Raw genomic sequence first — 22,794 nt, forward strand, 5'->3', positions numbered from 1 at the left:
CACAGCAACAGCAGACGTCTCTGGCAGGCGTCGGGCATTGTGAACGTTGACACGACTGAAAGTTGAGGAGAGGGTCAGCGCTCCTCCTCCTCCGCGCACGTCTGAACGCGGCGACTCGCGTTATCGAAGGCGACACGGTGCAGCGTGAGGGGGCCGTTGAGTGGAGAGGGAAACGAAAGCAGGCAGGACACCGGCGAGAGCGAGCGAGCGAGCGAGAGAGCAGGGGCCAGGGAATCGGACAGAATCCTCTCAGGGGGGCCAGAAAGGTGCCTGCAGCCTCGGCTGGAATGCCTCCTCCCTCGCCATTTGGCCGCCGCCAGCAGCGCCTGTGGTGTTGAGCCTCGCCGAGCTGGGCTCATGCGCATTGCCGGCGATGCTCGCGCGCTGCCCTCTCCGGCGCCACTTCTGCTCCTCCTCTCGCGGCTGCTGCTGCTGTTTCTCTCTCTCTCTCTCTCTCCTCCTCGCCTGTGTGAGGGACTCCCTGAACTAGAAGCTGCTCGCTCTGGGGCTGCCTCTTTCTCTCCCTCAGCCCTGCGCCTCCCTTGCCACCGGGAAGCCTTTTTTGTGTTTGTTCTTTGCGACGTATTGCTTCCCCCTCCCTCCCTCCATTGCGCTTTCCCACGCGCACCACCTCCCCGCCCGCGCTCCCCATTCTTCTCTTCTCTTCTCAGCCAAGCTGAGGAGAAGGAAAGTGGGGCGCTGTGGGCTCGGCGCTGCTGCCAGGACCGGCTCGTTTGGACTCGGCGCCTCAGCCGGCTGCCTTTCGGAGCGTGGGGTCCTCACTCAGCCTTAGAGCTGCAGTGCGCGAAGCCGCCGGCGGGGGCGCGGCACCTGGAAGGATCCGAAAAAGCTCCCCAGCTCCAAAGAGAGGGAAGACTCTGCTGCCACTGCCTGGGGGACCTGCCTCTCTGGTAAGTGGAGAAAAAAAGGGTCGCAGCCTTGACTGTGTGGTGCGGGAGAAACTGCAACGCTGAACTCTTCGTGAAAAGCCGAAAGTGTAGGGGAGAGAGGAGGTGGTGCTGGTGCCTAGCTGCGGGTAGCCAGCAGTGTGGACAATGCACTCTGCAGATGCTCAGAGGCACTGCTTTTTTTCCCTTACGATGGTTTGGCAGACGTGACTCTGTCGGTGAATATAGGGACCCAGGAATGGATCTCTGCTGAAATCAAAGCCCTAAAACAGGTGGAAGGGGAGATACATGTAATGTCAACTTTCAAGGGTGGGCTGAGCTCCTAAATGGAGGGTGAAAGGGATAAAGAGCAGTACTCTGAAAGGCAGGAGGAGAGCACAAATAGCCTGGGAATAACAGACTGATAAAAGATCCACAATCTACTTCATTCCTAAGGAATCTCACAGATTTGCCATTTCTGCTGCGTGATAATGTTTCTAAACCAGTGTTTAGGGGACTGCAGCTTTTAGGCTGTGATTCAAAGAGCAGGTGCAGCCTTATCCTAGTTATACTTTTTGAGAAGCATCTCCCACGATATTAAGCGGCATTTGCGGTCCCAAGTCAGCCTGCCTAGGACTGCAGCAGCATTACTTGGACTGAAGAAAGTTCCATGGAAATAACTGTGACAGCTTGCAAGTTAGAAGTGTTTTAGGATTGTGGTGCTGGGTAATCGACATCAGCTAGCGTTTGTGGTAGCAGCAGGCTGTGTGTGACTATGTGTAGTGGTTTTATGTTCCATCTCAGCTCGCTGGGTGGTCTAGGGCAAATCTCAGTTTAAATTAAAGTGAAGGAAGGGATAAATGAGATAAGAATTGTAAACATACTTGTGGCTGAGAGGCACTATGGAATGTGGAATAATAATATTGCAGTGAGCAGGGCAGCTGTAGTCAAGGGGAGAGAAACCGGCTGCAAAGCTATTTTCATTTACCAGGAATTCAACTCAGGGAGGCTTACTTTTGAGTAGGCATGTACAGGATTCCACTGGATGAGAGGCATGCATGGCACAATATCTACAGAAACTAGCTGACCAACCTCAGATCGCTTGGTCTCATAGTCTCTGTTTTTGTTTAGGTGCCAAAAATTAGCATCAAAATTCTAAAATCAGATTGCATCCTTTACGCTTTCCAAGTTTGCAGTCTTACTTGGAAATAGCAACATGAGAGGTGTAGCAGTAGCGGTTATGCATTGGGGTGTCAGCTGTTTGATAGCAGTTTTTGTCTGTGATCTCATGCAATGCAATCCGCTTCAATGGAACTATCTCTGAGTAGTTTGTCGGTTGCGATACAAGCAGCTGGGGTCTGTAGTGACATTTAAACTGGGAAGTTGGGATGGGGCGGAGACTTCATTAGTAAGGACGAAAATCCATACTGAAGCGAGAAAAGGAGCGTGTGATGAGAATAAGTGGGTGTACATAGCCAGCCTGTGCAATTTACTCTAGCACTGTGGGATTATTCACTTCCAGATTATCTGATCATAGATCATGTGGCACCTAATGGATTGCTGCCAAGTCTGAATAACCAGTTGCAAAGGAGCTCTCCTTGTTCGGGTGTTTTCTATACCAGTCTCTTCCATTTTACATTTTTGTTAACTAATCCCAAGTGTGCTCAGGATTTTGGGGTGATGGAGAAATTTGATTCAGTTTGCATTCAAAGGCAAATTTGCCCAATTTCTAAAACAATATGCAAACTGAAACACAACAATCCTTCCAAATTTGTGTCATTTGTGTTGTGGGCTGGCCGAGTTCGAATGATGCGGAATGGGGTGCAGAGTTTGCTGAGGACCCAGGGGAAGGCTCCAGCAGGGACCAGAGATCTGCTGGAATTGGAACAACTTGATAGTGAGGATTTTTTTGGGGGGGGGGAGAGTCCCTTCAACTTGGTCTCTCACCTTACCTGACTCCATGATGAGAGCCATGAACCCCACCTCCTTTTCCGTCCCCATCTTCCTCTTCACAGCCGTCAGCGTTTTAGTGCCCGTTGTGCCACCTGCCCTGGTGCTGTCAGATGCTCACCCATTTCTCAGAGGGCAGAGACACCAAGAGGTACCAGAGAAGGAGAGAACAGATGGTTCCACCTACTAGGCATAGTGAGAAATTGTAGTAAGACTTGCTGCACTAAGTTGAGCCTGCCCCATTTCTCTATATGGGATAGCAAGGGTGTGTTTCAGTGCTGGATCAACATCTGAAACTCTGGGAGTTAGATATTTGTTGTTGAAATCAATTATGTGTGTTGCCTGAAGTGCCGTAAGCTAGTGATTTGCATATGTACTGCAGCAGTCTGAACATTACACAGAATCCTCCTTTGAGCCTTCATTCTTCAGCAAGGACAATTTGTACTTCTTTAAATTTTGCAATGCATCTCTCCAGCCATATACACAAAAACGTGTATGCTACAGTGTGCAAATAAATGCACAGCATTGTGAGTTTGAGGGGTGGGGATAGGCTGTATGTCTGTCCAGTTTCTGGATCCAGCAGGGATTCAAATTGCCAGGTAAGTTTATTGGTAATGGCCCAAGTATGGGCCATTAAGGTAACAAAGGAAGTGGCTCTGTGCCAAAGGACAAATGGGGGGGACTCTAATCCCTCAAACGTTTGTTAGTTCGAATGAAAGAGTTGAGTTGTGTGTGTGAACTAGAAGCTGCAGGCTGACAGAGCCATGCCTGATTTCTGCTTGAATCCAAGGTTGTGGCTATGGGAGAAGAAAGACCACAGTCTCTGCTGTCCCTCATTCTGAGGAAACCAAACCCTAGATAAGCCCCTGGAACCCCTGGAATCTCTCACCACTTGGAGATTGGGGCAGCATGCAGCAATATTAATGATTTTTTTAAAAAAATTGCATTATATTATGGGGAAATGCATATATAAAGATACATAGTAAAAAATCTTCTTGCAAAAATGCTGAGAAATTTTCATTAGAAGGTTTTTTTTTTAAAAAAAATTGAAGCTGTTGAGGAAATCTGGAGAACTGGACTTAAGACTAGAAAAATGAGAATCTGAGAGAAACAGAAATTGACCTGTTTTGTCCCTCCTTAACTAGGATTTCCATTTCCTACTCAATCCAAATGTTGCAATACATATATAAAATCTTTACATAATGATACATATACATTATATTTATAAATTCACATTTTCCCATTTCATTATGTACCAACATTTATCCATTTATTATTTCTTGCCCTGTGTCTTCCCTCCACCTGTGTGTGACTTCCTTGCATAGGCGCCGACTCCATGGGGCCTGAGGGGGCCCGAGCCCCCTCAAAAATTCGTTTGGGGGGCTCCGCCCCCCCAATAATTTAAGAAAAACAAAGCCACTCCTGATCTAGAGAGGGGGTGGGGTTGCGGGCTCTCGACCCATCAACAATCTCGCGGGGCTGGCGTCAGCCCCGCGAGAAGCGGGGATTCCCCCTAGCTCATTAATATGCACCGCCCACGGCGGCAGCCAATCGGCTGCCGCAAAGGGCGGGCCCTCACAGGTTCACTTAAGGTCGGGGCAGCCCGGGGCTCGCCCCTTTCGTTCCCCCAGCAGCAGCGGTTTGGAGGTCTTGGGCCCCCCCAATATTTTTTATAAGTCGGTATGGGCCCCCGCCCCCCCAATATTTTTTATAAGTCGGCGCCCCTGCTTCCTTGCACTTCTAACTGTGGTTGTGTGTGTTGTATGCACTGAGCCAGTGAGTTGACGGAAAGATACATTTGCCATGTATTGACCATCATCTGTTTGTATCTAACCAGCACATACAGTTGCTGCTAGGAAGCATTTCCACTTTCCCTCTCAGCTGCAATCCCTCACATGCTTTTTTCCAAGGTTAAGTTCCACGAGGCGCAGGGGAATTGCCACTGGAAGAATGTTGCTCCTCTCTGTGTGCACATGAGTAGAGCCACTTCCGCTTCCGATGTGGAGGCATATGTGTGCATGTGGAGGCCTCCATGGTAAATAATCCCACTGTTATTTGAGGGGCAAACCCTTAGCAACTCATGCAACGGAAAAGCTTTTCAGCTGCACAGCACTAATAGACCTAATTATCTATACACACAGCCAGTGATTTATAAGTGGTTGAAGTGTAATGCTTTGAATAGTAGAGCTCTTTGACCTTTCATTCTGATCTGTCACCCAGGGATCTGTCTATAAGCACAGTAATATATCATCAGTGATGCTGAATACTTGAACTGATTAAATATGTAACCCTGAGCAACTGAACAACAAAAGCAGGGAAACACTTGTTTCTTGTTATATATATATTTAATAAAAAAATACATTTTGTAGTTAATGCCATAGTATCATTTTGATCTGCTTGGGCTTTCTCTCTGTGTGTTGTTGTTGTTGTTTTTTATCTTACGGAATATTATTTGCTATTTCCACTTGATAATGGTGAAATTCTTATGAGTACACCTTAATAACCTTGTATCACATTGGGATTCTGCCAATGCAAAGTGTTCTCAGGATAACAGCCCTGGGACCAAGCAAAAACACAGTGGTGAAGTAGTGGTATAATACTATCACGAAACTGTATCTCTAAGGATGCACGAGGGTTCCTTTCATGTGTACCTCCTGCGGCCTAGTCTTTTGCAGCGACTTATGTGGTCAAGCAATTCAAAACATCACACTCGAAATAATGGTTTCATAGCATTTCAAGCAACTGTTCTTAGGATCAAGACAGTGTTCCCCTTTACTGTACAGTGGTACCTCTGGTTACGAACTTAATTCGTTCCAGAGGTCCATTCTCAACTCGAAACCTTTATTAACCTGAGGCACGCTTTCGCTAATGGGGCCTCCCTCTGTGCCCGCGCCTCTGGCACGCGATTTCCGCTTGCATCCCAGGGCAAAGTTTGCAACCAGGAGCATCTACTTCTGGGTTAGCGGAGCTCGTAAGCATTCGCAAGGAGGACGGTTCGTAACCAGAGGTATTACTGTAATCAGCCGTAGCGTAGACATGCTGTATCAAATTCTGCTGCGTTTTTGTTGTTGCCATAGTGTTCTAGCAATACCTTTTAAAGCTTCTCATGCCTAGGCAAGGATATATTTTGGAGAATGTCCAATGTCTTTAACAACTCTCCATTTTATTTATTTAATTAGTGTTTGTCATTACGATTAATATGTGTATTACAAAAAGTTGTCCCAGAAGATTTTTATTCTAACAGTATAAAACCATACATACTTAGTTCTAGTCAGTAATGAAATAGAACTAAAAATGGAGGAAAGGAAACATTTTCCATGTGAAGCCAATTATTCTTATGGTTTACAAGTCCACGCACTTCAGGAAAACACAATATTAAACTGATAAAAGTCTTGGTTACTTTCAGCTCTGTAAGCAGAATTGGCTACACCTGAAGTTCTAGAATTTAAACACCTGAATCCTAAATGTTCCCATCAGAGCATTGCTGTGCAACCAGCTGTCAACAGATCTTGCAAAGAATGTGAGCCAGAGTAAGTCACAAGAACTGCTTGCATGACTAAAAAGCTAGAAAGATCTTTTTAATCCAAAAAATGCACATAAATGGTTTTCTCTAATTCCTTTTGTTAAAAAAAAAATCATATAATGAAAAATTAATCTGCAGCCTAGTTCTTAATGCATCTCAAAACCCAGTGCTCTGCATAAATCTAATTGCAATGCGTTTTAATGACAATGTGGGGGCAGGGGCAGGGTTAGTTCCTGCATCAGTTTCCCAAGGACTCCATTAAGTAACCTAAGCTCCACATTTAACCAGCCATTAAAATGATTTTAATTTGGTAGACGGCACCATCTGGAGTCTGCCTTTTAAGGGGAAAACAATTCATAATGTAAGGAGAAAATATTAAGAGAGTTGTGATTTTGTTTTGCTCAAACAAGAGGCTTCCACTGAAATCTCTTTATTGGCCGTGGGTGGTATTCAGGTGCTGTTTGTTCCCAGGAAATCACACCATTCACACATCAGAATGTTAAGAAAACCTGGACACTAGAACGATTGGAAAATTGCAAGGGGAAATTTTATTTCTTGAATTTTTCAATTAGAAGTGGCAGACAACAGTTTCTTTAGGTCACATTTAAAATAAGCCAGTGCATCATTTTGCTCATTTCAGGGGAAGTTGGTTCAAACTTGGTGAATTTAGGGCCATAGCTGATGATCAGTAGTCAAGTTTCCTTGAAGTCCACATAGCTATCATTGCAGGCATTTTTTCTGAGTGTTCTTTTTACTTGGCAATATGCTTATGATAATTGGTGTATGATTTATTTTAGTCAATAACAAAATAAAAGTTTGGAGAAAAGAGAGGACAATATTTTGCATGTGAAGTCACAGTAATCCTTTTGTTTGTTTGTTTATGAGTCCATGCACTTCAGGACAACATGATAATAAACTGAGATAACTCTTGGTCACTTGTATCCCCGTAAGCTTACATTAACTGAAAGTCATTGCCACAAGTGTTTCTTTTTAAATACATTGTTTAGAATTGAAATTCCTTCATTGACATATAGGAGTGCAGCCTGTAGAAAATGTGTTTGGTCTGTTGAGTACCTTTCGGATGATAAATTAGTAAAATAAGTGCACACAATGCAAATTCTCAGTCAAGTTCTCAAATTCTCAGTCAAGTTTTGTTTCCTGAGGATCTGAAAAAAGGTACAAATAAAAAGAGACTGCTGGATCAGGCCAATGACCTAGCTAGTCCAGAATCCTGTTCTCATAGCAGCCAACCAGATGCCTGTGGGAAACTTGCATTTTAAGCATAAGCAAATGTTACTGTCACGGTCCAGAGGTTTCTCAGTATGGCTTCCTATACTTATCACCCTCAGAAGTCTGTGAATATGCAACAGGGCTAGGGAATATTTTTCACTCAGCAACCCAGACCTTCATCTCCCATCAACTCTGCAGGCCTGCTTTGATGGGTAGGCAGGGGTACACACTGGTCAATCATCTGATATTATTATGATGTCAGGTGATCGACACCTGTCAAAGCTAGTTGTGGGTGCTTGGGAAGTATTGCGCAAGAGGCTTTGCCAGCCCTGTGCTTGGCACTTGGGAAGTGCTTTGAAGATAAAATCATTCATCTCTCTGCAGACCTTGATGTTTTGAGTGCAAATCCCACTTATAGGTGATGCAGACTGGTGGCAAGCTGGGCCAGAATGTTTCTGACCGTATGCCCTCTGGACCATAGCTGTCAACTGTTCCCTTTTTAAAAGGGAAATTCCCTTATTCCGAATAGGATTCCTCTCAAGAAAAAGGAAAAGTTGACAGCTATGTTCTGGACCCTTGCCCTTCTGGGCTGATTAAAGCTATCAGAGGTGGGGTTGGTGATTGACCAGACTGGTGGCCACTTGAGTAACTTCAGGTGAAAATCCATGAAGGCTAGAGGTTCAGTGTAAATATGGGTGTAATTATTGCTTTATTGTAAGAGCTTCCCTCCCTCTCACCAACCGTGCAGAAGATGCTGCTTTAAAAGTTGCCTGGGATTTATATTGTTGTAACAGAATGATGCAGGAAAGCACATTGTTTGCCTTTCAGGCTATGTGTATATACTGGAAGAAAATCTGTTTGTTTTATTTTAAGCTTTCTCCACTTCTTCATTCTGTGTATTGCAGGGCCTGTGTGTTCTTCAAGAGTCTCAAGTCTCAGACCTTACTTGTAGTCAGCTCCACTGATTAATTGGGATGCAAATTTTAATCTGTGATTAAAACTTCAGTCAATTAATTAAACTGACTGAAGTTTGGAGGCCTGGTGATCTGTACTACAAGGCAGTTCGTGCAAACTCCTTGTTCCAAGTATAGATATTTTACAAACCACTATTTCTATTCTTAACTCTAGGAATTGGTGCCTCAGATCAGGAGTGAATGGGGGTTACAAACTGATACTTAATCCAGACAAGATGGAGGTCCATACAAGAATGCTGTCAATCTAGGTGAGGTAGTACATCTCCAAAAAAGCAGAAGAATACTCATTGATTCATCATGTTCCCCGAATGCTTAGATAGATGCCATGGTTAGGAGTGCATTTTATCAACTTTAGCTGATATGCCAGCTGCAGCCTTTGGAGAAGGCAGACTTTGCTTGAGCAAAGCATCCATGCTTTAGTTATATCCATGCTTGATTACTATAATGCACTCTATGTGGGTCTGCTTTTGAAGATGACATGGAAGCTTCTGTTGGTCCCAAAGATAGTTGTTATACTTTTGTCTGGTGCTTGCAGGTCAGAGAATATAACTCCAATTTTATATCCAGTCATACATCAGCTCCACTATTTGCTTCCAGGCCCAGTTCAAAATGCTGATTTAAAGCCCTAAACAATTTAGGACGGCGTTACTTTTGAGACCTCTTTCTCCTATATAAACGTGAAGGACGAGCCCTTTATTTCTGGCAGCAGTGTGACACTGGAATGGTCTCCCAAATGAAATTTGCCAGGTTGCCTCTTTATGTGTCTTTCACCAGAAAGTAGCACACTTTTAATGAACTTTTATTCTTACTGGTTTTTTCTTACCCTTACTGCTGGAAGGGTGTGTGTGTGTGTGTTTTGGTTGTATTATGTTCTTTGTTTTTAGAAGCTGGCTGCTGTACTTGCATTTTTATTGATTTTGCTGTATGCCAATCTGGGCATCTTTTTGATAGATGAATGAGATATAACAAATTAATTTTATTTACTTCTAACTTTATTTTTTAAAATTAGAAGAATTTCATAAAGGTTTTGCAAAAAAACCCCACACATCATAAAACCTTTTACCATTACTGCAACAATTCTCAATGCCAAATTTGTTTTATTATAAAATAACTAGTAGCAGATGATTCTATCTTCTGATCAACTATCCTGAGTATTAACTAAGGAAGCTTCTTACGAAAGCTTGTTAAAAGTCTGTATGTGTCAGTAATTCCAATTATGCACACATTAGCCAGTTTAGAAATGGAGAAAGCACTTACAGCTCTATTCAGAATGTGAACTTCTAAATTATGTATGGTCTATTATTTTTTTCCCCAAGGAAAATCTCAGGTTGCCTTGGGTGCTTTGCCTTGTCAGATAAGGGCTAGAAAAGACTTGGATCCCGATAACTTTGTGATACAGATAAGAATTTTTAGTGTCGGTGGCATTGTCAAATCCTATATAGGCTTTCCTGACAGCCTGAGACTGTATATAAAATGACACTTGTGTATGGTGATCCTTCAGCCTTTCATGTTTCTCTTTTGTGTAGATAAGCTTTCAAATCTCCATCCTCAGTGTCAGCCAATGATAGCTTTAAATATAATCTGACTTCCTGGAATAAAGATACAAACATGATTTAAAAACCCATTTGTTTGTGACAAAGGGAATACAGATATTTGTAACAAAATGCATAGACCACAGCCTGCCATCCATTTAGTTTAAGTGCTTACTTGTAAGCGCCTTGGGTACCATTAATTTCAGTGGGACTATTTGGGCATAAATGCTTGTAGATGGTGATGGCACTGTAATGGTAATGGGAACATGTCACACTTCACAGTCAGTCAAGGCTTATAGTTGGACCATCGTAGTATGGCAGTGGTTGCAGAACCTATGATCCCCTAGCAAGTGGATTGTGGTGCTTGTGTGTATGTCTGCAAAAGGCTGGAACTGGGGAGGAGGAGGAAACCATGTGTGTGTAAAAAAGGGGTGTGAGTTAATGAGTTTAACCCCAAATGCAGCAGCATTTGAAAAGAACTCGAAGCCACTTTGGCAACTGGAATAGCCTCTAAAGTAAAATGTGCATTTTAGAGAAATCTTGGGGAACACAGAAGAAAATAGAGGCAACACCATAGGCTGTTTTTATGGGATACCCTCTATTTGATCTCATTACATTTATATGACACCAATTCCATTGGCTCCCACTTTGTTTCTGGAACCAGTTCTGATTCTCACCTTTCAAAGCTCTAAAAGATTTGCAATTTGGATACCTCCAGAACCACCTCCCGTCACATGAACCTGTACCCTCTTGTTATGGTCCTTGGGGATGGTCTTGTTCCATGTGCCTCCACTGTGTGAAGTGAGGAGCATAGAGACACATTGCCAGGCCCTTTCATCGGTGGTGCTTGGACTACAGCATTCTCTGTCCCATGAGGTCTCACAGACTACTTCTCTAAACACATTTAAAGCATCAAAGAAGACATTGTTTAGAAAAGCTTTCTGAATTGAGTTATCTACAGGTTTAATGTCTGTTAACATGGCTGCTTGTATTTATTACTATACTGCTGTCCTGCTGATTTGTTTTCTGGTTTGCTGGTTTTTATTGCTTTAGAATCTTATTGATAGCTGCTGCAATCTAGCATCCATATAGGATGTAAAGTATGGGGTATATAACCTTTTAAATATTTTTTTTTTTGCAAAACAACAAACATTCCCATTCTTTGATAAAAGAGAAATTTAGTACTTGGACAGATTCTCATATGCTTGCATCCAATATAAATTCCACAGTTAATACATTTAGCAAAAAATACTACTGTACTGAATGTAGATCTGCCATATCTACTAGATGATCCATTTAGGACACACATAACCCCTGAGTTATAACAGCGGCATTGTTTGCTAGTTTGCTTCTGTGCCCAGTTCAAGGTGCTCATGTTAGTGTTTAAAGCTTTAGATAACATAGGCCACAAATATCCGAAAGACTGTCTCCTTCTTTATGGACCCTCTAGGACAGAGGAGGCCTTCTTGATAGTTTCACTGCTCCTAGAAACTTGAGAGCTAACAGCTCAGGACAAAACATTATTTGTGGCAGCCCCTAAACTATGAACATCTCTCCCCACAGAGTGAGAGACGACGCATCTAGCATCTTCATCATGTAGTCTTCCTTGTATGCTGAAGGCACACTTCTTTACCTTGACCTTTGATATCAATGATATATAGTTATAATTTGGGACCCACTTTATACTTTTGACCATAATCTGTTTAAACTGATATTAATGCTGTAAAATCATTGTAAGCCACCTTGGTAAGGCATCTGTCTTATTCTCACCAGCCCTCCTGAGAACTTCAGTTACTACATCAGCACAGAAGTGGGGGAAAACAATTCAACTGAATTGGTGAAGTCTTGTGAGGGATCCCAGAAGTGAATTTCCTTAAGAAACCCGCATCCCATACCATTTAGTGCTTTAAAGGCTAAAACCTGCCCAGAACTGAACCCAGAAAACCTATTGAAGCTTGCACAAAACTGGCATAATATGATCTGTCATATGTCATGGTTGCAGACAGCAGTCTGGTGGTTGCTGCAGTCTGACTTGAGTGATAGAGAGTGGTGGAAAAAATGGGAATTGCTCTTCTGGATATTTCATGATGGTATTTATAAAATATTCATGACTTTTGATTTGAGGCATGTTTCCTTCCTTCCCTATCTTGTGGAACTGAAGAGCGTGAGTTACCTTAAATTACCCATATGAGTCGTCTCATGAGTCGCTGTGCAAATTCCTGTTTCTATCCTTTGGTTTGGACCTTGCTGATAAATGTGATTGTTTGCAGAGACTTATTTTTGCATACGCATATGTTCGAGCTGGGGAAAATAAATGTTATATCTTCTGGAAATGTTCCAGAGCAGGCATTCTGTCACGCTATTGATTATGGCACAGTTTTGTGGCATCTTCAAGAGTAGGACAGTTTTCTGCTTGCAATTGGTTCCAAATCTGGAAAGCCGTCTTATACAGTACCTACTTGGGATAATGAATAAATCCCCTATCATCTACATAAGCCTTCAAGACCAACAGATTTATTGTAACATCAACTTGTGTATATCAGAGTTCAAGTGGACAAAAGGATGTGTAGAAATACCTATCTGTTGATCTTGGGGATGGTGCAATACTATGTTCTTTTAGTTTGTCTTTGTTTTCCTTTTGCAAGAGACTAATATAACTACCTCTCTGGAATGAACAGCTGTGGTATTTTCACCCTTTTAAACTCATTCTGTCCTTTAAAACTGCCACTAAAATGAACGCTTCAGAAATCTTGACTTTTAGGGTACACACTGTTCACCCACTATCTGTATTATAAATAAACATGTGAGAGCAAAGCAGCAGATGTTGATTCGAAAAGGCTATTTTCCACTAGCCCTCCTCTTCAAGATGACGATACCTAAGGAAAATTACTGTGATGAAATCCCATGTGTGTGCAGATTGGATTATTCCTTTTCTCTAAATGAAAATTTTAAAGAATGACAGAAATCTGTCCTAGGAATGAAATATCACGCTGACAATCTAATCTAGGAACAAAATATCTCCATAGCTCCTAGGATAGTCAGAACTTTTGTATTTGCTCCGAAACATGTGCAAAGTGCTGGAAAGGTTGCAGTGATTTTTCATTCTGTTATTTAAAAGGTATCACAGAAACTTTATCTTAGCATTCAGCATAGTGTTTTCAAGTGCACTTTTTGTAAGATTTACATAGTTCTGTAAGTGCTCAAGTGAGGGCTTCTCCTCCTCCTCCTCCTCCTCCTCCTCCTCCTCTCTCTGTGTACACATATGTAGCTTAAACACTTTCACATCTAAGCATAATTTCCTCCCTCTCTTTAACCCTACCTTTGTTAGGTGAAATTGTAATTATAATTCTCAATGCTAGCTAACTTTTTTGGCCTTTCATGGTGATAGTATATTTACAGCAAACATAAGAGCAACACAAGTTTGTGCAACAGAACAACATTCAGTGGCAAAATGACTGCTCTCAGTGCATGCCAAAAAATTCCACTGTGTCCCGGAATCCTTATGTGTTCTATGTGATGATGACAGTGTTTTGATGAGACACATCTTATACCCGTGATAAAATGCAAACATTCCTGGATTCCCGCCCTGCCCCCCCCCAACGATTGCTAAGTCAGCTATTTTAATGACTACTTTCTAGGTCTCAGAAAGACAGAAATTATAGAGTAGCTTTGTCTCTGTAAGAGTCTGTTCTAGTGATGCAAGTCAGATAAGCTGCATTGAGAAACATTTATAAAGCTATCGCTGTTCCTTTGTAACAGATAATAATTCAAGCTAGCTTTACCTCAGCACAGCTGAGACAGCTATAGATAGCTTAGGAATGAAATGTTATCAATAATAGATGGTGTATTTTATGTTCCCTGACACATGGTAGTTGGGGTGCTCCATGTATCATTCCTGGATGAAATGTAAATATTCACTTACTGTCCAACTTCATTCCTTTTGCTGTTGCTGCATTCTTTTGCCATATTTGTCCATTTGCTTTTGCTAAGCTTTATGTAGCTGGGGATATAGTTCATTTTATTCTTGTGATGCCTTAAAGAAATTGCCTGTGAGCTAAGCAACTTGATTTTACTAAAGCAACTTTGTTTTTCCTACTCTTTCTGGTTGATGATGCATTAATCTGTTACATTGTGGTGTTTTACTTTCTTTCTTAACATTCTAGCAACTGTTTTTATTATTTCTATACCATGAGAAACTAGAGCAATGGTATATTGCATCCATCCTTGCTCATTACATGGAGTAGCTTATCTGTTAAATCTAAAACTGGTCTAATGGGAATATTGTGTGTTGCCACATTTCATTTTCAGAGAATTTTAATGCGGATTCTGTTTCACAATGCCAAACAGCTTTCCCTCATCCATTAGTTTGAGAAGGTATGGGGGAGGAATGGGGACTCTGTCAGGAGGATTAAAAAGTAGTAACAACTACCAGCCTGAGGGTTGCAATATCTCCTAAATGTTGTGTCTTCTTGAGTTCATTCAGTTGATAAATATGAGGGGCATCATTCTTCTATTGTGCTCATTTGTAGTGCAGGTGTCTAGGGATCAGAGTTACATGTAGCTGACCCCCTAGCATATTATTTTAGCAGAAAGTGGCTTTTGTAGCTGTGATTAGTAGTGGAGGAAGGGCAAATAAGAACAAACCGGCTGGTGCTGATGGGAAAACATTTGGAAGGCCCTACTTTGGTGAAGGCTGGTATATAATGAAGTAATGGCACTTCTAAGGGACGTGGGTGGTGTGGTGGTTTAAACCACTGTGCCACTTGGACTTGCCGATCAAAAGGTCGGAGGTTCGAGGCCCCGCGATGTGGTGAGCTCCCGTTGTTTGGTTCCAGCTCCTGCCAACCTAGCAGTTCAAAAGCATGCAGTGCAAGTAGATAAATAGGTACCGGTAAATGGCATTTCCTGTGCTGCTCTGGCTTCGCCAGAAGTCGCTTAGTGATGCTAGTCACATGACCCAGAAAATCTGTCTGCGGAGGTGGACAAACGCCGGCTCCCTTGGCCTGTAAAGCGAGATGAGCACCGCAACCCCAGAGTTGTTCGCGACTGGACTTAACTGTCAGGGGTCCCTTTACCTAATGACACTTCTACTGATGTGACAGTCAAAGTTCTAGGGTGTAGTTACCCTGTAGATGCCCAATGGATGTGGGATACTGTGAAAATATTTAATGATGTACTGTTCTTAATTCTGTCTGTAATCTGGTGTATGGAAAGGAAAGGAAAGGAAGTTATTTCTGACTCCAAGCAAGTTTTCCAAAAGAGAGTGGTGTACTTTCTGCGTTCAAATCATTCATGTATACTTTTGCTTAAAGGGGAGGTTTAAGAAAATCCTGTCATTTTCATGGAGGAATTGTTTTTCTCGAGCCAAAATATTGTAGAGCAAGGACGCGTGAGTCCTACTGAAACAACACAAGTGATCTTTCATGTATGTCAGAAACTGCTTGTTAAGTTAAAAAATTGCAGTTATTTTTTTTAGCTCTTTGAAATGTACTGGAATGACTTGTCTCCAATGTCTTGCCTTTTATATTTGCTGGAGGGAAAAGCACAAAATGGCAGTTTAATACGCATCTAAGATATGTGTTTGAACTACATCTAAGCAACAAACAGTAGAAGGGGAATGTTCATGGTGCTCCCATCTGGCTCAGGAGTTTTTATATTAGTTCTGTGTGATCTGTTTTGCAACAGATGGAGAGTCACACTAGGAGGAGTTATGAGACGCCTCTGAATGTAAAAGGCCTGAAATAATTACAGTGAGCTATTGCTCAAACACCTATTCCTTTCAGAATGGCAGGTGATGATGTTGATATGTGTGAAACAACTGACTTCCCCAGCTCTAATCAAAACACACATGCCAGGTTTTCTTTGCTGTTTAGATGTGATCCACCTTCCCCTGCCCCCAATATGTTGATACAAAAGGGCAAAAGCAATCTGTGCTTCCTTAGTAAAATAGCATAGCATTTGTGTCATCCCCCCCCCCCAATATATGCACTTATGTGGTCTCACTCCACGTGAATAATTGTTACTAAGTATGCTTTTTCAGCTACAAACAGAGAACTGATCTGTATATACATGTCTCATGGTAAGGAAATATAAGGTAATCAGTTGTGGTGTTAGCAGTATTGCTCTATTTTATAATGCAATTCCTAGACCATAGAAACTAGATGTTGGAATAAAAGATGCATGTCCTGTTGAGATGCTATTGTTTAGAAGGATTTACTGCTTCTGTACTTAAGTTATTTAAAATAATGGGGGTGGGGTGGGAGAGATCCTGAAGGAAATGTTGATAGGAAAAGCATCTCAGTGAGTGATTAAAAAACATGGTTCTTTAAACCAGTGGTAATCTCAGTATAAAAGAGAGAATTGTTAAAATACAATATACACATGTAAGATGAGTCTAGCTGAAGAGCTGCTGTGCTTTCAAAGCTCACTGAAAGAGCAGAACCTGTACTTCCGAAGCCTCATCTGTCTCCTAGGATGTGATCAGAATAGATGCCATTAAAGATCTAAACACACACACACGCAATCTCTTTCCCCCTGTTTATTCTGACACATTGCAGAATTGAAGCAGTACTTGAAAATTTTCCTATTACATAGATCAAGTCGGGGTTATTATTATTATTTATTAGACTTGCTAGTTGCTTGGTCATGCAGAGGTCTCCAAGCAACTTACAACATACTTAAAAACTGAAAAGGAAACACAGATACCTTGTAATATTAGCATTGTAACACAGAAAATTCATAAAAGTATACACTGTAAATCAACCTGCCTCCAATGACAGCATTAGGGAGTTTTGGCACCATACTGTCTGCAAAAATAATTGTCTCAGTCCATCAAAAGCTTGACGGGGAAGAGGGGGAGAAATAGGCTTTTACCTGGTGCCAGAAAGATGTCAGTGAAGGTGCCAGAGGACTTCAGTGCAAAACCATTCCACAGATGAGGAGCCACAACTAAAGAGTCCCCCTCCAAGCTTCCCTCAAAGAAGGGACCTGGAGAAGGGCCTTAGACTCACCAAAATCTTTATGGCTCAGAACTCCAATATCTTCAGAACACCACTCCCAGTATGAACCAACTTGACCCTTAGTTCTTATACCGGGAGTGGTGTTCAGAAGATATTGGGGTTCTGAGCCATAAAGAGTTTTGGTGAGTCAAAGCCAGCACTTTGAATTGGGCTTGAAAGCATTCGGGATGTCTTATTTAGATAGTGTCTCCAGAACAGAGTTCTAATGCTGTATCTGAGGTGGGGGAGCGTATACCCGATGGACTTAGAAGAAACCTGTGTGCTGTAATTGACCACTCTCATTCCTAGTACTAAACGATCCTGTGATCCTCAGATGAAGGGCAGTTCCATTTGCCCTTCCCCGACAGGCAGCTTTGTAAGCAGGCCCATAGCTGCTCTTGCGTATTTTAGACCAGTTCATTCCCCGCTGCCAAATTGAGCAATGGTGGCAGGGCCTTATGGGCGTTCCCCTGGGTGCAGGTCCACTGCCCAATGAGCGGCAAGCTGGTGACAGCTCGATTGGTGGATAGGCATTGGGTAGGCTGAGATCTTGAGTGGAGGGGAGGTTGTAGCCTTCGCATTCCCCTCCATGGGTAAGGGTATCCTGTTGAAAGGATCCATGAGGAGTGGCTCCTGTCCCAGATAGGGGCCAGGACCATTCCACCTCTCTGATAGGAACCACTTGGGGGATGCCCCAATTTGACATAGGTCATAGGGCGTTCCCCGTCAGATGGCTTCACCCTTAGAGACACTGCCAGTAGACGGGCTGGAATTAAATATGCAGTGGCTTATCCTATGGCCTATGGCCAAAGCCTACATATCTTTAACCAACAAAGTTGTGGCCTTATTTGATCCCATAAACCCAGCGTACTGTGTACTGTCTAGTTATGTAATCCTCAAGGAACGGGATGGTCATGGGACCTTGACATTCAATATTGTATAACCAAAAATATGGATACTCTCTGGAAAAGCCCAGAATGCATTAATGTGACAGTATGGGGCTGTCCTGATCCGATGAAATATTAGAACTTTACAATCAGCTTTAACCTGGGCCAGAGTTGAAAGCAGGAGTCATCCCCCACCCCAGATGCTGAGCTAAGTACTAGAACCTCCAGGAGGGTAGTCTATTTGTAGCCCTTTTCACATGGAAGGCTGAGCATGTTCCATCTACGCTATTTGGAACCATTTCAAGTGGGTTTATTTTAAAATTTGATTTAATTTTGCAGAGTTGTTCATGTTTTATTGCAGTGCATAGCAAATGTAAGTGGAAGAGAAATGTAATTTTCATATGGGACTGAAGATAACACTCCAATCTGTCTAGAGTACTATATTTCATCAATACAGAAGGTGCATTAATTGCAAGTTTTATGAACTTATGCTAATGCAAGCTAGGGAGTTTTTGTTTTCTAAAAACATGGAGGGCACTGTAAAATTCCATTGATTTCTAAAGGAAGGCTACACTTGCCCTTAAATATTTTCTATTGAAATCACTAGGACTTTAAAGGTGCTTAGCTTTTGGATGATTATTAAAAAAAACCTTGTGGGAGAAAAAAACTTCACTGATGGAGTCTCAGGATGGAATGTGGGGTGATACAACTTACATTTAAATGAGACTCCATTAAGTGCTGCGGCTCTTCTACATTACATTTTGATCAGATGCAGACTCCTTGGCTCCTAGAGAACTCGAACGCTTACCCACTATTGTGTTATATCTTGGTTGACCTAATAAAGGTATTGCCTTGATTTGGATTTTGAAAAAAAAATGACTTACTGTTTCTCCCCTTCTTCTTTCCCACTCCCACTTTCCCCATTTCTACTAATTCACGTGCCAAGGTTTGTAAGAACCTCCCACTCTCTTGCCAGGAAGAAACATTTTTCAGTATTATAGATCAATTTCAACATCACAACAACTTACAGAGACTGCTCTGTGATTATTTATATAATTGCTTTTTTACTTTCTCTGGAGGTCAACCTGGGCGTCTGTTATATAGACATTTACAATTTATGGAGGCTCCTATTCTGAGCAATTAAATGCAGCAACAAAATTACATGTGGCTTTTATCGAGCTTATCTTATGATTTAATATTCCTTCATGTGCTGTGTTAACTTACACTAAAAAGAAAGAAAGAAAGAAAGAAAGAGAAAGAAAGAAAGAAAGAAAGAAAGAAAGAAAGAAAGAAAGAAAGAAAGAACACCACTAAAGCTTAACATCAGCTTTTGAACACCACCACAAGCCCTTTCACAAACACTTTAATCCTAAATATTTTGGCTGTAGTGCAGTGAAAATAATATATGTGCTTGCAAGCAATTGGACATAACACACACACCATAAATCAGGTCAAAAAGTCTGACCAGTTATAATCAAAAACAGTATGCAGTGCAGTACGGTATTGAGCAAAACGTTTTGGTGGAGTAGCTCTACTGCCATGTAAAGTTGTTCCATAGTTGTCTTGATCTTCACAAGTATTACCATACATGGTATCCCATTGGAAACAATAGAACACATTTCCACAAAAAAGCTTAAATTGAAAGAATCACGCAAGTATTAACATGGGTTCGAGGGAATTTCAGAGTATAATTTCTTGTACATTTGCTCTGACACTCCTCTCCTTCCAATGTTCTGGACAGTGTCAGGTTAGCCACCCTTGGTATAAGAGTTAGAGATGAACAGAGTAAGGATATGTGGATGAGGTCATTTCCTTACACTCAGTATTCCTCAGTACTTTCACTATTTGTATCACATTTAAACAATTAACGTGTTTAGCTAGCAAACATTAGTCCTAGGGGTATCAATATTCTGCATTTGCATTTTAATCATGTTACCCCCCTTCCTCTGGGGAGAAATATAGAAAGGTGCTGACTTCTGCATTAGTACATCATTTACCCATGGAGGAGACCACGACCTACGCTTTTCTCTGGGTTTTGATCTGAGGCTCAAGTAAAGCTCTTGGTTTGCTAATTGAAAAAAAATGAAATTAGCGCATGGTTTTGTTATCAGAAACTAAAAAGCATTATTGATGAAAGGAGCTTTTTTGTCTCCCACAAGGAGCTTAGCAGAAATCGCATTACAACCAAGAAGAAATGAATGCCTCTTATTTTCTGTTGAGATTTTGGGCAGGATTTCAGTGAAATGTGCTGAGTGTAAGAATGGCAAAGATCATTTCGTTTTGTGATATAGATATTGGGTTCTGACTTCGGAGCCAGTTGAAACCAGCCACCTTTATCAAAGTGACACATAGCTGTAGAGAAATTGCTTTGTACTTCACATCTTTCAATAAACGTGAAGCAGGAGTACATAGCAAGGCCGGAAGGAAGTTGTTATGGGGCAAAGCTGCAACAGCATCTGTCTGGAAGTGGTGAAAAGAAGAAATGACCAGATTCTGAAAAGGTGTGTGCATTTATTCAAAATATATGAAATGGCTGAAAATCAAAGTTGTTGGTACTTGTGTCTCTTATATACAGTGAGCACAGCATGACAGCCTCCCCTTCACACACGAAAGGTCAATGTGCATTGATTTTATTTTTACAGGTTTTGCCTTTAAGGTGGTGGCTGGGACTTAATAAAGAGGTTCTGAAGTTGGTTGAGAGAAGACAACAGGGATTGTTCTGTGCCTGTCCCTAAGATGTCGGGATGCCACATAGGTGAGGAATGATAGGGCATTGGAGGCAGGTTGAATTATGGATGTAGGCAGCTGCTGTCTTCTCCACCCACATCTTGATTATACATGCCAGGTTAGCTTCCACATCCTCAGTTAAATAATCAGTAAGAGATATGTTATTCTGCATTAACCTGGAATTCAAAAGCAGCACCCAGGGACTGGTAGGGCAGCCACCTAACCTGAGAGTGGGAGAAACTTTGAAACATGGCATATAGACATTAACCATCTGAGCCAGGGTCCCTTTACTGGACTACTTTCTATCAATACTCCCTTATTCATGACCACACTAATTCAGACCCACCAGCTTCCCCCATTTGATCCCATATACCAGGCCTTCGGCTCTCCAGATGTTTTGGACTACAGTTCCCATCACCCCTGACCATGGATGTTAGCTAGGGATCATGGGAGTTGTAGACCAAAACAAATGGAGGGCTGCAGGTTGGGGATGCCTGCCATATACTCAATCAGAGCAGGGCATAACCTACCAACGCCTGTCTCCAGATATTCCACGCCCCCTCCAATAAAACACAAATCCAGGCAAACCTCAAAACATCCAAGCCCAGCAAAAATGTTGGAAGGGTTGCCTTTGAGTCAGCTTCCTGAAGTGGCTCCCCTTTGGTGCTGCCACTTTGGAGGCAGTACCTTCTGGACTGGGTCCAGCAGATCAGGATCCACCCCCTGGAAATAGGGTCCAGCCAGTCCCAGTTGTTAATCGGTCTGGGAGCAGGCTCTGGCTAATAACGTCAACATCTAAGTTCTGGACACAATGGAAAAGTTTGTCCGGTTGTAATCATTCAGTTTTCTTTGTTTAGAAACAAGTCTCACGTGTTATCCTATCAGTTGCCTGATCTTGCCAAGTAGATCTAAGCAATCATTGCCATATCAGCAGAACTGCTTCAGTAATGGAAAAAATCTCCCCAATCTCTTACAATCTGTTTGCTTGAGCTGCCGTAGCATGTCAGCTGCTGTTTTCTGCCTGCTTCTTGATAACACTTTTTTTCCAGGGTGTAAGGCTTTATGTTAGAGGCGCTTGTCAGGGAGCTCTATGGCAGTACATATATTTTGGGATGGGAGTACTGTGACATGTTCTAGTTGTAATCATAGGACCGTTTATGTGCTTTGCGTTTTACCTGTTCTTTGGAAAGATTGCACTTACATCTCTTAGCCATCATGTTATATATTGCTCATTAGACCCAGCCAGCATTGCTAACGGTCATGGATGATGGGAATTCTAGTCCAATATATGGAGGGCCACAGGTTCTCCACTCTTGCTCTAAAGAGTTGCTGTGGTGCATGCATTAGAAGGAGAAGGTCTGCCACGTGTTCTCACAAGCACATCTCTCCCCCTCCCCCTTACCCATTACCATCACCATATTCATTTACAAACTTGCTCCAGCTTTAGTTGCACACATGTGTGCTGCCTAGTTAAAGCCCATCTCTTTATCCCTCTCTGCCAGAGTCAGTGCTTGTGCTGTTAAAATAGCTGTCGAGATTGGCAACAAGAGATGCATCTGGAAGGATGTGCCAGGTGCTGCTTCATTAACGCAACACCTGTATATGCAGCATGTGGAAGAAAGGGAGAAAGATAATTGGGTAATTCATTTCCTAAAATGATGCTTGCAAGCATTATATAGTGGCATCCAGAGAGCCATCTTGAAGGAGGCAGTATTTGCTGCTGGTGAATAATTTTAGAAACACTGAAGTACATGTAAGTTTATATATATGAATCTGATACCCTTCACTTTCCGCCATCTCAGGTGGGCTTGTTTCACCTTATTGAAGGGACAGACCTTTCACTTAAAAATTACACCATTTTAGCTGGCAGATTTAGTTTTCATCCGAGCCATATGCAGTGACAATCAGCTTATTACATTCATGTTCGCTGAAACAAATCCAAGAGTCAAGAGAATTTACTATTCATTTACTATCACTTACTTTGTGCTAAGTATTAGAAATCTATCCACAGACTACTCTGCAATCAGTGTATCTATTCACTTTGAAAATAATAATTATTCTTGCAGATAGTGCAGCCCCAGCAGCA

The 22,794-nt window shown here is 42.1% G+C and overlaps 1 protein-coding gene across 5 annotated transcripts in view; it reads left to right on the plus strand.

Annotated features, from left to right (window-relative positions):
• Nucleotides 1-216: 216 nt before the first annotated feature.
• PAG1 (phosphoprotein membrane anchor with glycosphingolipid microdomains 1) overlaps nucleotides 217-22,794 on the plus strand; it is a 92,371-nt gene continuing 69,793 nt past the window's right edge. For all 5 annotated transcript variants that reach the window (XM_081874509.1, XM_081874512.1, XM_081874514.1 and 2 more), the window contains exon 1: nucleotides 217-911. The gene's annotated coding sequence lies outside the window, so the exon portion shown is untranslated. The remainder of the gene's footprint in view (nucleotides 912-22,794) is intronic.

Source organism: Podarcis erhardii (assembly GCF_964252035.2).
Source record: "Podarcis erhardii genome assembly, chromosome: 8".
Classification (NCBI taxonomy): domain Eukaryota; kingdom Metazoa; phylum Chordata; class Lepidosauria; order Squamata; family Lacertidae; genus Podarcis; species Podarcis erhardii.